The sequence below is a fragment of the Astatotilapia calliptera genome, chromosome 18, assembly GCF_964374335.1.
Source record: "Astatotilapia calliptera chromosome 18, fAstCal68.1, whole genome shotgun sequence".
Lineage (NCBI taxonomy): Eukaryota > Metazoa > Chordata > Actinopteri > Cichliformes > Cichlidae > Astatotilapia > Astatotilapia calliptera.
This window is the reverse complement of record NC_137439.1, coordinates 13,229,522-13,242,331: the sequence shown is the minus strand read 5'-3', so window position 1 is coordinate 13,242,331 and position 12,810 is coordinate 13,229,522.

Here is a 12,810-nt window from a genome sequence, read left to right as displayed (position 1 = left end):
AAACCTAATTATATGCAACATTCACTGACTGGAAGAAATTTGTTTAATATTTAAACCTATTTTCTGCACATTCCAGCACATAATTATTTTTTTTTTGTGTTTACACTCACTCTTTCAAATAGATGCAAGTAAAACACAGCAGAAAATAAATAAAATCAAAGACTAGCGGTCCTTTTGCTCTATTTTCACCTGTAAAGCAGGAGTAGGGTAGGCGGAGGTTTACCCTGGTGCAGGTGTGCCGCAGCGGTCAGTGGAAGGATACGGCAGTTTCTCTGTGAATTTCCCATTACGTGGTAGCGCACTCGGAGCTTGCTTGGGAATTTAGGGGGTTTTTTTCGCTGTAAAAAGAAGTTTTCTTCCCACGCACAATGCTAATGGACGCTAATGTTTTTGTCACTTTTTATGGAATCAAACTCAAAGTAAGGTCAGTACTTCCACGCTTTAAACGCTGCATGCTCATACTCTCTCCCGTACTCGATATATGATCCACTGTTGATCTGCACACAGCTGTTGTCATGAATGTCACACTTGCTTATGCAAAAAAATCACGGTTTTAGTAACGCAGTAACGCAGCGTTCCTACGGGAAAGTAAAGGTAATCTAATTACCGTTTTTGCAATAGTAATCCCTTATGCAGTAACGCGTCATAAGTAACGCAGTAACGCGTTACTGCCCATCTCTGCAAATGAATGCCTAACCCTAACCCTTACCATAAACCTAACCATAACCTAATTGTAACCCTGACACTAAAACCCAATTTTGAGCCTCAAAAATGCCTTTAAACGCCTTCAAAAATGTGAGGATCGGGTTGTGTGTCCTCACAAGTGACTGCTGGTTCTCACAAGTATAGTAGAATGCAGATTTCGGTCCTCACAAAGATAGCTAGACAGGAACACACACACACACACACACACACACACACACACACACACACACACACACACACACACACACTGGATGGATGAATGAGGACACATAATCTCTCTATGTCATCATTTCTCCTGAAATCATGCTGCCGAGTGTGGTGATAAACATGTTTGTGGTCATTTTTTGCCACGTTGTGATCCTTTCGAGGGGATATTGATGGCATCCTTGGTTATGCTGATGGTCATTAGGTGTCACTCTTGTTCCTGCTGGACTGAGCCAGTTCTGCAAAGACACACTGAATCCAGTTCAGTAGGCACATGAGTACACACCCCGGAAAATGATTCATTATTTCACTCCCCAAAGCACCAACTTTGACAAGATGTGGTTCTATTTTTAAGCTCTGCAAAAATAATAAAAAGAAAAGCGCAAATTTGACACACCAGTATTCTTGTGACTCAAATCATGAATAATAACCCCATCAGAAAGTGAGATGTAGTGCTGAAAATCCTCTGAGAATTAGGGCTGTGCAAATTCACACTGATTCAACCTGCTGTTATCTGTCGTTGCCCCTTTTCTTCTTCTTCAAACCCCCCCTTAAATCAGAAGAACCTAAACTACCTTCCAATTTGTCTGGAAATGCAAAGTCTTTTACAGCATTCCTCTTTGTTTTACGGTGCAGCCGCTTTTTGTTCATCCCATGCGTCCGTTCTCTCCACTCGGCTCTCAGTTTGAGGAAAGCTTAGACTCTCAGGTATGCAGGAGTTCATTCTTTCATGTTGGACACTGAACTTAGCCACTGTGAACAATTTCCTTTTTTGTGTAATGCTCACTAATGAGCTAAGTTCTGCATCTTCAGAAAACTCTGCCCGGTGCGTGCCGCTTGCAGCAGGAAATCTGAGCTCGGTGAGGCTCATTCTGCAAGAAAAAGAACCTTTATACAACTTATTATAGTGTGGAGATTTTTTTTCTTTAATGGAGCTCACAGATTAATAGTGTCTGCTGCAGAAAACAATCAGCTGCTTTCATGCGGTGATTCATTCCAAATGAGAACTCCGGGCTTGCTATAAAAAAAACACATAATTCACTCATCAAAACAGGCTGTATCAGTCTAATCGGCCACAAACATGACATAAGATGAGGGGGTGGCCAAAGAGTTAGAGCACATTTTCACTTTCAAATACAATAAATGAGTAGCTCTTTTCATGACCTGCGTTTTTAATAACGCTTTCAATCCCTGAAGCGATGTAACAAAATACTCTTCTACACATAAAGGTATTTAGGCCTCGCTAAAGTAAGGGACAGATGACTAAAAGTAAATTGTGTTCATGATATGAAAAGTGCAAGTTATTTAATCGCTGTGCTCTGATAAGCTACAGTTTAACGTCACAGATTAAAAGCTTCATATAGTGAGTTATAGTGTCTAACACTTTCATACATACATATTTTTCCTGTGAAACACAGAAAATGTTAAAACCCAAAGCACTGAACTAAAGACTGCCTCAGTACTTGAGCATACTACTACTAATCAAATATCACCACAAAAGAAGAAAAGCTGGCCTCTCACATTCATGATCCAGCTTTGTGCAGGAAAAACTAAAAAGATTTACTGAAGAACATGTGAACATTCACGATGCCTTTGTGCCCCAGAATCTTCAAACCCAAATATCAGCTTTCTCTTATTTCTTACCTTATTCTTTCCCCTGGCGAGCGTGCTCTGTTTTCGTCGTGTGGACGCATATAGTTTGTCTGAGCCTCGGGACACGGGCTCAGTTTTCAGAATAAACTGTTAGTCCGCTCGAACGGCGGTGTCATGACATCACCGCTCAGTGGAAAACAACTTACTCTCAGGTTTGTGTGGCCTCGCTCAGGAGCCTGCACACATCAGCTCTGATGCTCTACACTTTGCTCTTTTCTGCCAGTTAAAAAGTCCGAATGTGTTGCCTCTTAACTCCTCTCAGATTTACGAGTTCAGTCCTAGTAAATGCACAGAAAAAGTACAAAACCCCTCCCAAGCTAAGCTTTTCAAATTTATAAATTATTCCTATAATAACTTGTAGACTCGGCTCTCGAAATGAGTTGGATTTCACTCTCTCACAATGGCACAAATCTCATAAACACATCCCAATAGATGGTTTAGTTTCAAGGGTATCGGTGTCCAAGTGAAGTTACCTGAGCTCGATGGCCATTATGTCATTTTCACCCAGCTTTCGGAGAAGAAAAGGCAGCTGCAGCCTTTGTCATCCCACCACATCCTCCTCCTCCTCCTCCTCCACCTCTCCTGTGGAGAAAAAGTGTGATGATCCCTCTCAGAATCAAATAAGCAGGATAAAAATAAGTCTCCGCTATCAACTTCACACATAATCGTAATCAGGTTCTCTGGATTTCTTCTACTCAGGGTAATGTTATCTCCAACAAAGGTTAGCCGAGCAATGCATTTAAAACTTGTTATTGTAGAAATGAGCAAAAGAGAAGGATACAGTGGCACAGGCAAAAGAAAAGAAAATAGTTGCAGCACCAAATTCTGCTAAAATACTCCCAGAATAAGAAAAAATGCACTTAGGATGATCATTCCATTGCACCTTGCATGCAAAGCAAAGCACCAACTGATCTCAAAAAAGCACCTGTTAAAGATGTGAATCCAAACTTACCTGTGTGCAGGGGGGGTGGAAAGCAGAATGATGAGACAGAGCGAGGCCCTCTGTGTGTTCAAACCCTTCTCTGCTTTGTTGTTGCATGTTCTTAGCAAGACAGCGCTGCTATCTGCTCCTCAAGCTGTTCGGTGTGAGGTGTGGAGTGAATGGGGGGGGGGGGAGCATGTGTGAAAAGAGAGAAGGCACAAAAGAGGAAGGGGAGGGAAGGGGAGAGGGCCGAGGGGAGGGAGGGGGAGAGGATGATGGGACAGGTGTGGAATTTACACACCCCGCCGGTAGCGCATACTATTGGCATACGTGCTTTAGTGTGATGAGTCACCCTTGTTATGGTGAAAGTGAGGGAAAATGTGGCTTTTTGAGTGAGTAGTCTGCAGGCCAATCTGCTGAGTTTTACGCTGTCACGTTTTTTACATTTCAAGTGGCCCCGAAAACAACTCTGCAGCTTCTTTAATGAGCATTTTGCAACAGGCAGATTGTAGGAAAAGCACAGAAGACTGCTAGTTTTCATTTTGACATCGGTGGAGCACTTTGCACTGTGATTTTTCTTTTTTTGCCCCAAAAAGCATCGTTTATATAACCTCTACCTACTTGCTTACTTACTTATAAACATAACACCCTGAACATATAGTCAAGGTACTCAAACATTTAATATCAACTGCTAGGGTAACACTTAAAACAATGTAAAGGTGATTCTGATTTCTGGCTGTTTTGTTACGGCTCCATGTAAAACTTGTTAGCTACAATGACATAAAAATGTAAAGTAAAATAGTGAAAAATCATTTACAGAAGTACCATATCTCAGGGTTTGGCGGAGGATTGTGAGGACTGGGGTTGAAGCAGGGATCAGAAATCATAAGTAGAGCCCTTGTTGTTTTTAACTTTAAAGTTCAGTATTTTAACATTTATTAAAGAGTGCAACGCTGATGTGAATTATAAAACTGATTAAGGTCGAATTGCAATAGGTAGTTATGTAGGCAGTGAATAAATTACCCAAATAGCTTATTCATTCTGTTTGTTTAACTGACACACATTATAATAAGGACTTACAGTAAATGTCTATATTTTTATTACATATATATTTTATTATAAAATGTGAGCCCCAAAATTAGAAACTTTCAGTCTCTTTTATGCAGAATGTTATGTAATTAAAATAAATATGTACAAAAGACGAGTTAGCAAAGCACATTTAAACCACAGCTATAACCAATGTCCCCAACACAGATACCTATTTTACTCCTCATATGATAACCTTTACCCAAATGTACCTGAACAAAGGCATTGTTTGGCCTTGTACATCCCAGCAGAATATTAGTCCCACCTTCATTAGAAACACATATGCGTGGGACTGAGCTCCAGGTAGGAAAGTTAGAAAACACCGAGATATGGATTAACAAATGGCTGATTTTGGTTTGTTGACTAAAAATGTGAGAAATTATTGATTTTGCAACATGTGATTTTTCTTCCTTTTGCATCTGAATATGAATATCTTGCATCAGCATATCGATATTAAAACACGGAGGCACTCTAAACAGTTTGATTTACCAGAGTCGCCACTCCACGAGTGTTTGTGGGTGTTTATGAGACTGAAAGTTAACCAACTTGCAGCAAAGGAGAAGAAAGACACCAGGAGACACATTTACAGTATTTACACTGAATAATGACATCACAGTGCAGTGAGACAATGCATGCCTTCTCCAATGAGATGAATAAGTAACAAAATGAAAGTTTTGTTACTTATTCATCTGGAATTGTAAAACTCTAATCCTGTGTCACACGAGGACCCTCAGTCATCAAACCTTCCTTGTACATTCCTGCCGTCACTCCATCAGGATCATTGTTTTGATTGGACAGCTGCAACCTGATATGTGGCGCTCCTCTACATGGCTGCTACATGTCACTGTCCCTCCGCAGCGAGGCTGAAAAAGCAGGGAGGCTGCTTTAAGTTGTTTTTCTCTGCTCGCCTTTTAAGAGCACTCTGCAGAGAGCTCCTCCCTGGCCCCTAATGCACCCGGTCCATTTAGCAAGGCAGAGCTGTGAAACCCAAGATCACAGGCATGGTCAAAAACAATTTCACCCTCTGATTGAGCCAATATCCACTTTACATTTTGAGGAGAAACAGGAATTTGATATGTGCTACTGTATGACTTCTTCATCTCACAATTTGCTGTGGCGAACATTTCAGAGTGCATGTTAAACTTGTGAAGCCCTTTTCGCCTGTAACAACCCTGAAAATGTGTAAATGTACCAGTTCTTAACAGCCTTGTAAGACCTTTTTATCTTCTAAAGACAGAAACTGTATTTGTATGAGGGAGAGAAAAAAGGGCATCATTCTCTGTGCCGCATCCAGCAGCAACTCTTCCATGATCTGCTCTGTCCGGTTTCTCAGAGGTCATTGTTTTGGAGCGAGAGTTGCCCCGAGCACAAAGAGATGAGGCGGCTCCTGTGTGAAACCAGATCCAGTCTGGAGTGATGGGCAGCGCATGGCGGGGAGTCCTGGACGCATTAGCCCAGGCTAATGGGCTAGCTGGCTCCGAGAGGCCTGACTGTCCATTATGTGCTGCTACGGCTAGAGGAGTTTAAAGGTAAATGGCTCTCTGACTGCTTTGATAGCCAGCAAGTCCCTGAAGTCTCATACCATTATGTGATGCTGATTTTTAAAAACCTGTCTAAAATTGTGCTGGACAACCAGTTTGTTTATTGGCATTTTACTGCACGGCAGATTTTTGCTTTTAAAAAAACATAAACTGATGATTTCTGTCTGGCTTTTCTCTCTTTCAATCACAGTAATGGATGTAGAGATGGCAATGTTGCCTGAAATATCTCAGCAATAAATACTGTGCAGTCATCCATGCTGCACCTATTGCACGTTTTTGATCCCCTCCACTATTCATCTAGCACCACCAGCAGGTCATTGTTTTCACTTCACCAGGTAAGGATATTTTAAAGGCCTGCTCAGTGGATTCATTCAGTCCTGCTGAAGTGGTCGATCCTGTGTCATTTCTGTGATTTCAGCCTCTGTTTTGATAACTATTAGATGAAATTCTGTACTGCTATCAGCTGAAATTAATGACGACGTTTCTGCAAACAAGATGATATTACCACCAGCCACAGCAGCACTGGTATTTAGTGCAAAATACCACTAAATACCAGATGATCCGATTACTTTATTTGAACCTGTGAGTAGATGTGGTTTGCAGTAGGTGAGTCATCAGTCCTCACATCCACATTTTCGAAACATAAGCATATTGAAACACAATGAAGAAGAATAACGAGTTCACACAGCAGGACATCAACAGCTACACTTTATTCATTTGAGTGATGGCTGCTTGAACAAAGCTGTTTTGCTGCTGATGTGTTCTGCACCTTTGGACTACAAGCATCTGCCCAGAAGGACGAAACTGAAACTCACTATGCAAAGAAAAGAGCAAGTCATCGGGTAAAATCTGACCGGCCAATCGCTGTAATGGGAAGACTGGGTTCAGCTGTGACTTGCAGGTGTCAGCATGGTAACGATGTTAAACATGGTAAACATACCAACGGTCGAGCTGTCCTTTTATAGTTTTGTGGTAATGTAGGCAAGAAATCTGAACGTTTGAGTCCCATAATGACAGGATCAGGTGGTTCTGATGCATCAAAGGTCATTTTGCAGACATATTTGGGGGTCCATCCATTTCAGGTTAACTGGTGATTTTAAATTGTTCGTAGGTATGAAACTGAGCATGAACTGTTGTCTGTCTCTTTGACAGACTGACGTCCTCTATGCTGTACCCCGCAATATGAGCTGGGATGGGCCTGAGCCCCCCTTGTGATACTAAAATGGTTAAGAAAATGATTTTAGCAGTACCTTTGGAAAAACAAAAAAAGGCTTACAAAAAAGGTGTTTATTTTTCTCCTTTGTTTCATTTCTATAATTTCATAAATGCACAATTGTTATTGTGATGAAAATACAAAGTTGAAGCATTGAATTATCTTAAACAGCCAAGAACAGATGGGTCACAGTGGTAAAAATTCTAAATATTTATACAGATCACTAATGTTGACAGGCTTATCTGTACTTAACAGGCTGTGTCACCTTGATCAGATTGTTTGTGGCTCCATCAATATTGGTTTGGTTTAAAGAAAAGTCTCGTTAGATTGTAAAGGTTACTGTTACAGTCCCTACATTTATGGCTCAAGGGAACCTGACATATAAAATATATAAGTCATGTTATTTTCAGTAAGATTTTAATAATAAATTTATAGTTACTTACAAAGGAGAACCAGGCAAAACAATCAGAGGAAGAAGGCCTTGAGCTAAGTCCTGGAAAATGTAACTATCAGAAACAAAACTGGAGGAAAAAAAGGCCTGCTGGTAACTCCCAACTCAATTCATACCTAATAATCTAATCTGTGAAACCAAAAGGAATATAAAGCTAGTGCTGATGGAGGTGAAGGAGGAGAAAAGAAGTGGCTGACTACCACTCTCTGGGTTTATACTCGAGCAGTGAGCAGCTAAGAATAAATCAGAGCAGTGAGAAAGCAGGCCAACAAGGGCGACAGTAAGAACACAACAAGTTGACTGGACCAACACGCTCTGCCTCTTCCATCTTTAGGACATACTGGGTCACAGACCATAGTTTTCTATACCTAAGCACTTTGTCAAACATTCACACACACACACACACACACACACACACACACACACACACACACACACACACACACACACACACACACACACACACACACACACACATTTTCATTTGACCTGACATTAACAAAAATGTCTGGATAAATGAGAAAAGAACTTGAGATTGTTGATGTTATTTCACTAAAGTCAAATGGAGGACTCTGCTTTTGTCCTTGAGGTGACTTCGGGATTTTGGCACAGCCCTGAAGGAATGCGTGTGGTAGTTAAAAAGGCCACAGGGGCTGAACAGCTCTTTATGCAGAGAGAAGTAGATTGATCTGCATGCTTTGCTGCATGTGTAGCCAACGGGAAATGTGGAGGGAGTGAGTAATGTAATAGAGCAGGAGAGAGAGACGGAGAGAGAGAGCGCACTTAGGCAGCAGCCAGGTTGTTGGATGCACTGCAGGTCTTTAGAGGATGTGCCATAGAGGGTGCTGTTGCATTAATCAGCTCTGGAGGTGATAAATGCCTGAATAAGAGCTTCAGCTGCCAAGAATGAGCATTAAAATGAAAGACAGAGACAGTCTGTGTTTTGTTGGCAGAAAAGGTTGTTTCACTCGGTGGGTGTATTCAGAAAAACATAAAGCAGATGAACATAATTTTACTGCGATCAAACCTATACTGTTTGGGGATGTAACAGGCATATAAAAGACATTTTTCTTCATCAAACAGGACTAAAAATGTTAAATCTTCAGGGGAAGAAATGGATTTGTTGCCGACTCACAGTCTGAAGGAAATTTATTCCCGAAAACAGATGACCTTGCAAAACTGTCAAGGATCATGAGTGCCACCTATTGATCATGATGAGAATGTATTTCAGAGGCATAAGAGATCATTTCAATCAATTTCATGCTTGCCTGGTTAAAACTTGGATGAAAATGTGACAAATTTCACATTATACAAGTGGGATCATTTACTTAGAAGCAGCTTAGGTGATATCCTTGACTTACTGCAGGATCAGCAGAGACTCAGTTGCCTTTAAGAGCAAAAGAACACCTGTGAAAACAATTTGACAGCTGACCTTTGACCCTCTCTGTGGTTACTGGGACTTAGTAACACTTGTGCATACCGAGCTGTCAGCTCAGCTGCAGAGCTGCTCTCTGTGGTCCACGTGGTATCACATGTGGTAATTATAGTGAGTAAATTTTAAGTTGAGCTCCTAAATAAGTGTTTCAGTTTTAAGCTAAAAAACAGAGTAATGGCCCAGAAATAGCGGCGTGAACTAACAGTGCATATTTCATTGGTTGAAGGAAAGTTGGAGCTGATATGAACTCTGAATTCAGCTTCCTGTGAGTTTCACTGGATTCTCTGTAAGAGATATAAATATCTTCAGTCTGTTTTATAAACCTTTTTTGTTGCCTTGACATAAAGAGACAGTGAATTTTCATATCTGAGAAACTGGAACTTCTGCTGCTTCAAAAAAATATTAAAATTGTTAACAACATTCAATTTTCTGTCAATCAGCTTGCCATTGCCTCGTCACTTACAGTTATTGTCAAATACTTGACCTCGGTTTAGCTCAAAGGCAGTTGACTAGTATGTGAAACTCTTCATGTTACTATTTCTCAGTCTTGCAGATGTTTGAGCACATTTAGGGAAATGACTAAGCACAGTTATCTACAGTCATGCTGAGCAGTCCCTACAGGCCTCAGTGAGTTGTTAAATGTTAAAGTTCATGACCGTACAATAAAAAAAAAAAAAAGACTGAACAAGTATGGCTTGTTTGAAAGGTGTGTCTGGAAAAAGCCTCTTCTCTCTGAAAAGACCATGGCTGCACAACTAAGGTTTGGAAATTTACACCTAAACAAAACTACAACTTTTGGAACAATATCCTTTGGACACCACAACATCAAAGTGGAGATCTTTAACCATATTGCACAGCACCATGTCTGGAGAAACCCAAACACAGCAAATGGGCAAAAACATCTCATACCAACTGCCAAGCATGGTGGTTTGGTTCTACAACCACAACCTGGGCATCCTGTAGTCTCTGAGTTGACCATGAGCATCCCTTATCTACAACAGAATGAGTGAAAGGTGTTTCAAGTCAAAGTGCAGAACTCTTAATAAGCTGAATCAATCTTGTATAGAAGGGGGGGCCAAAATTTATCCACAAAGCGAGAGACTGATGACATCATACAGAAAACAATTTATAAAAGAGTTAGTGCTACCTGGGCACCGGTTTAGCTCAGTGCTTTGAGCAGGTGACTACTTGCCACATGGCTGAGAACGGCTGGCTCGGGTTCAAGCCTGACCCGCTGCCCTTTACCGCATGTCTTCTGTCCCCGCTTTCCTGTCCTTTCTTCACTGTATCTATCAAAGTTGAAAAAGGCCTCCCTCCAAAAAAGTTAATGCTACTTAAGGTGGCTCTACAGGCTATTGAAAAGGGCGTACTTAGTTCTTACAATCTGAACAGTTCCTTGATGCATGTACAGTATATTTATGATCAAAATAGACACAGACAGCTGGAGACATGAAAGCCAAGTTCTCATTCCTATTACACTTTGAAGTCCACTTGCATGTGCAGTTGCTGCATTGTAATGTAAATTCTCTGTGGACGATTCCAAGCGGTCACTAAAGCAGGCATACATGCAGACATTCACACGGACCCTCGTGCTCATCGTGTAATGATGACATTTTCATCACTCGGACTCAAAATAGGATCAAGGCTTTACTCTGTCCAACAAGTTAGAGTTTTAGTCATTAAACACACAATAGTCCATCTATACTGATCAAAAATATAAAACAAATTTTACATTTTTTTTCCTGTTCACTATATTGTACTGGGTTGCGTGACCACTGCAGGAAAAATAAAATTGCTTTTTTAATGGAAAGAAAACAGAGACATGAGAAATGCCCTTTGAGCCCAGATCAAAACACTTTATCCACACAGAGCTACAGTGTCAAAGCAACTTGTTGTTTTGATAGCAGTAACCAATTTACAACTTTTTTAACACATGGATTAAAGGTTTTGTGCGAGTTACAACTTCTTGCAGGTTGAGAGCTAGTTTAGGAGCTTGAAAAATGTTTGGAGAAATGTGCCAAAGTAGTGAAAAAACTATGAGAGAGAGCCAGGGGCCGTGTCCTGTACACCAGTCAGCTTAGCAAACAATTCAGGCAGGAAGAGGGTGGGGAGGAAAAATCAGCTGAAAAATTATACATGATAAAAAACAAAAACACAGACGGAAATATAAAAAAAGCTAGAAATGTTTACCTTTAAGGAATCTGCCAACTGTTCAAGATAAGTGGAATGCACAAAAACAGAGGTTTTAGAAAATCAAAGTCATAAACGACAGAAACAAAATCCATGAATACTGTGTATTTGCATGCTAATCTTGATGGATTTAGCCAGTTTGTGTATAAAATACCAACAGGAACTGAACTGGAAATTCATAATTGCAGAATTCTTGTTTTCGGAGATCCTTCAGCAGCTGCCTCGACACTACTTTATTTAAATTCTTCGCAGGTGTGACCACCACTCCAGTACCCACAGTGCATAAATGGCATTCAGTGCTCTCACGCATCAAGCATTTTTAGTGTGCAGCCCCATGTTTTAAAGCACACTTAATTTTGTTGTCTTTTTCTGCAAGAGCACACTATGTGTTAGACTAGCTGTGACCTAAATGTCCACACCCAGAGTCCTCTTTTCGAAGAGGCGAACATCTGAGGAAGAAATAATCAGAAAATGTCTCTAAAACGTTTCTGTAAATCATGCAGAAAATGCTTGCATGACTGCAAGCTGCTGTCTACCAATCAATCTGATGCCCGCCGTCCAAAAGCTCTTTCAGGGAAAACATTGTTGTGACTGAGGCCAGCTGCTGAGGGACATTTCATTTATCTGAAGTGGCGCGCTCAGACGGCTCATGAGCTCACGCTGTTGCTTTCAGCATTTCGCTTCCTTTTCTTCTGCATGAAAGCAGAAGGAGTTTCAAAGTTCTATTTTTGAAAGTTTGTGAACAGCTGCTTTACTGTCTCACTATATCCAGTGATATAATGAAGATCAAAAGAATAACACCATAAATTAAAACACATGCCTGCGTGTTCATACATGAGCGAAGCGAACAAGCGCCGCAGGCTAGTACATTTAAATAATCATGAGTATAAACTGGAATAATTCACATTTTAAATGACTGATCTTTAGTTTTAGCCAATAACTTAATCCTTCTTTAAACCTTTTAAGACTAAACTTCAAAATATGGGCCTGAATTGGACTGAACATTTCCTCATATGATCTTCCCCACAGTTCAGACAGTGAGTTACAGGACAAAGAAGCCTCGGCTCCTGTGGACAATGCTAGATGAGCGCTGCAGCACTACTGCCACTTAAGAAAATAAAAGAGGTTGCGAAGCCAAGATTGAAGATTGAACAGCACAGCGTGTTAAACCACGTTCCCAAACCTGGCTCTTCCTGGAACCGGTTCAGCCGCGGTCTTTCAGGACTGCCCGTCTCTCTTTAATGGGTGTTTATGAAGCTTAAAAGCCCTCTCAACACCTCCACTGACCATCAGTAGCTCTTCTAACTCAGACCATAGATGAAGTAATCTTTGCAAACTTTCTGTAAATGAGGTCAGCAGCCGTTTTAATGAGGCTCGATCTATGTTGGCACGCTTCTCCTCAGATTAGAC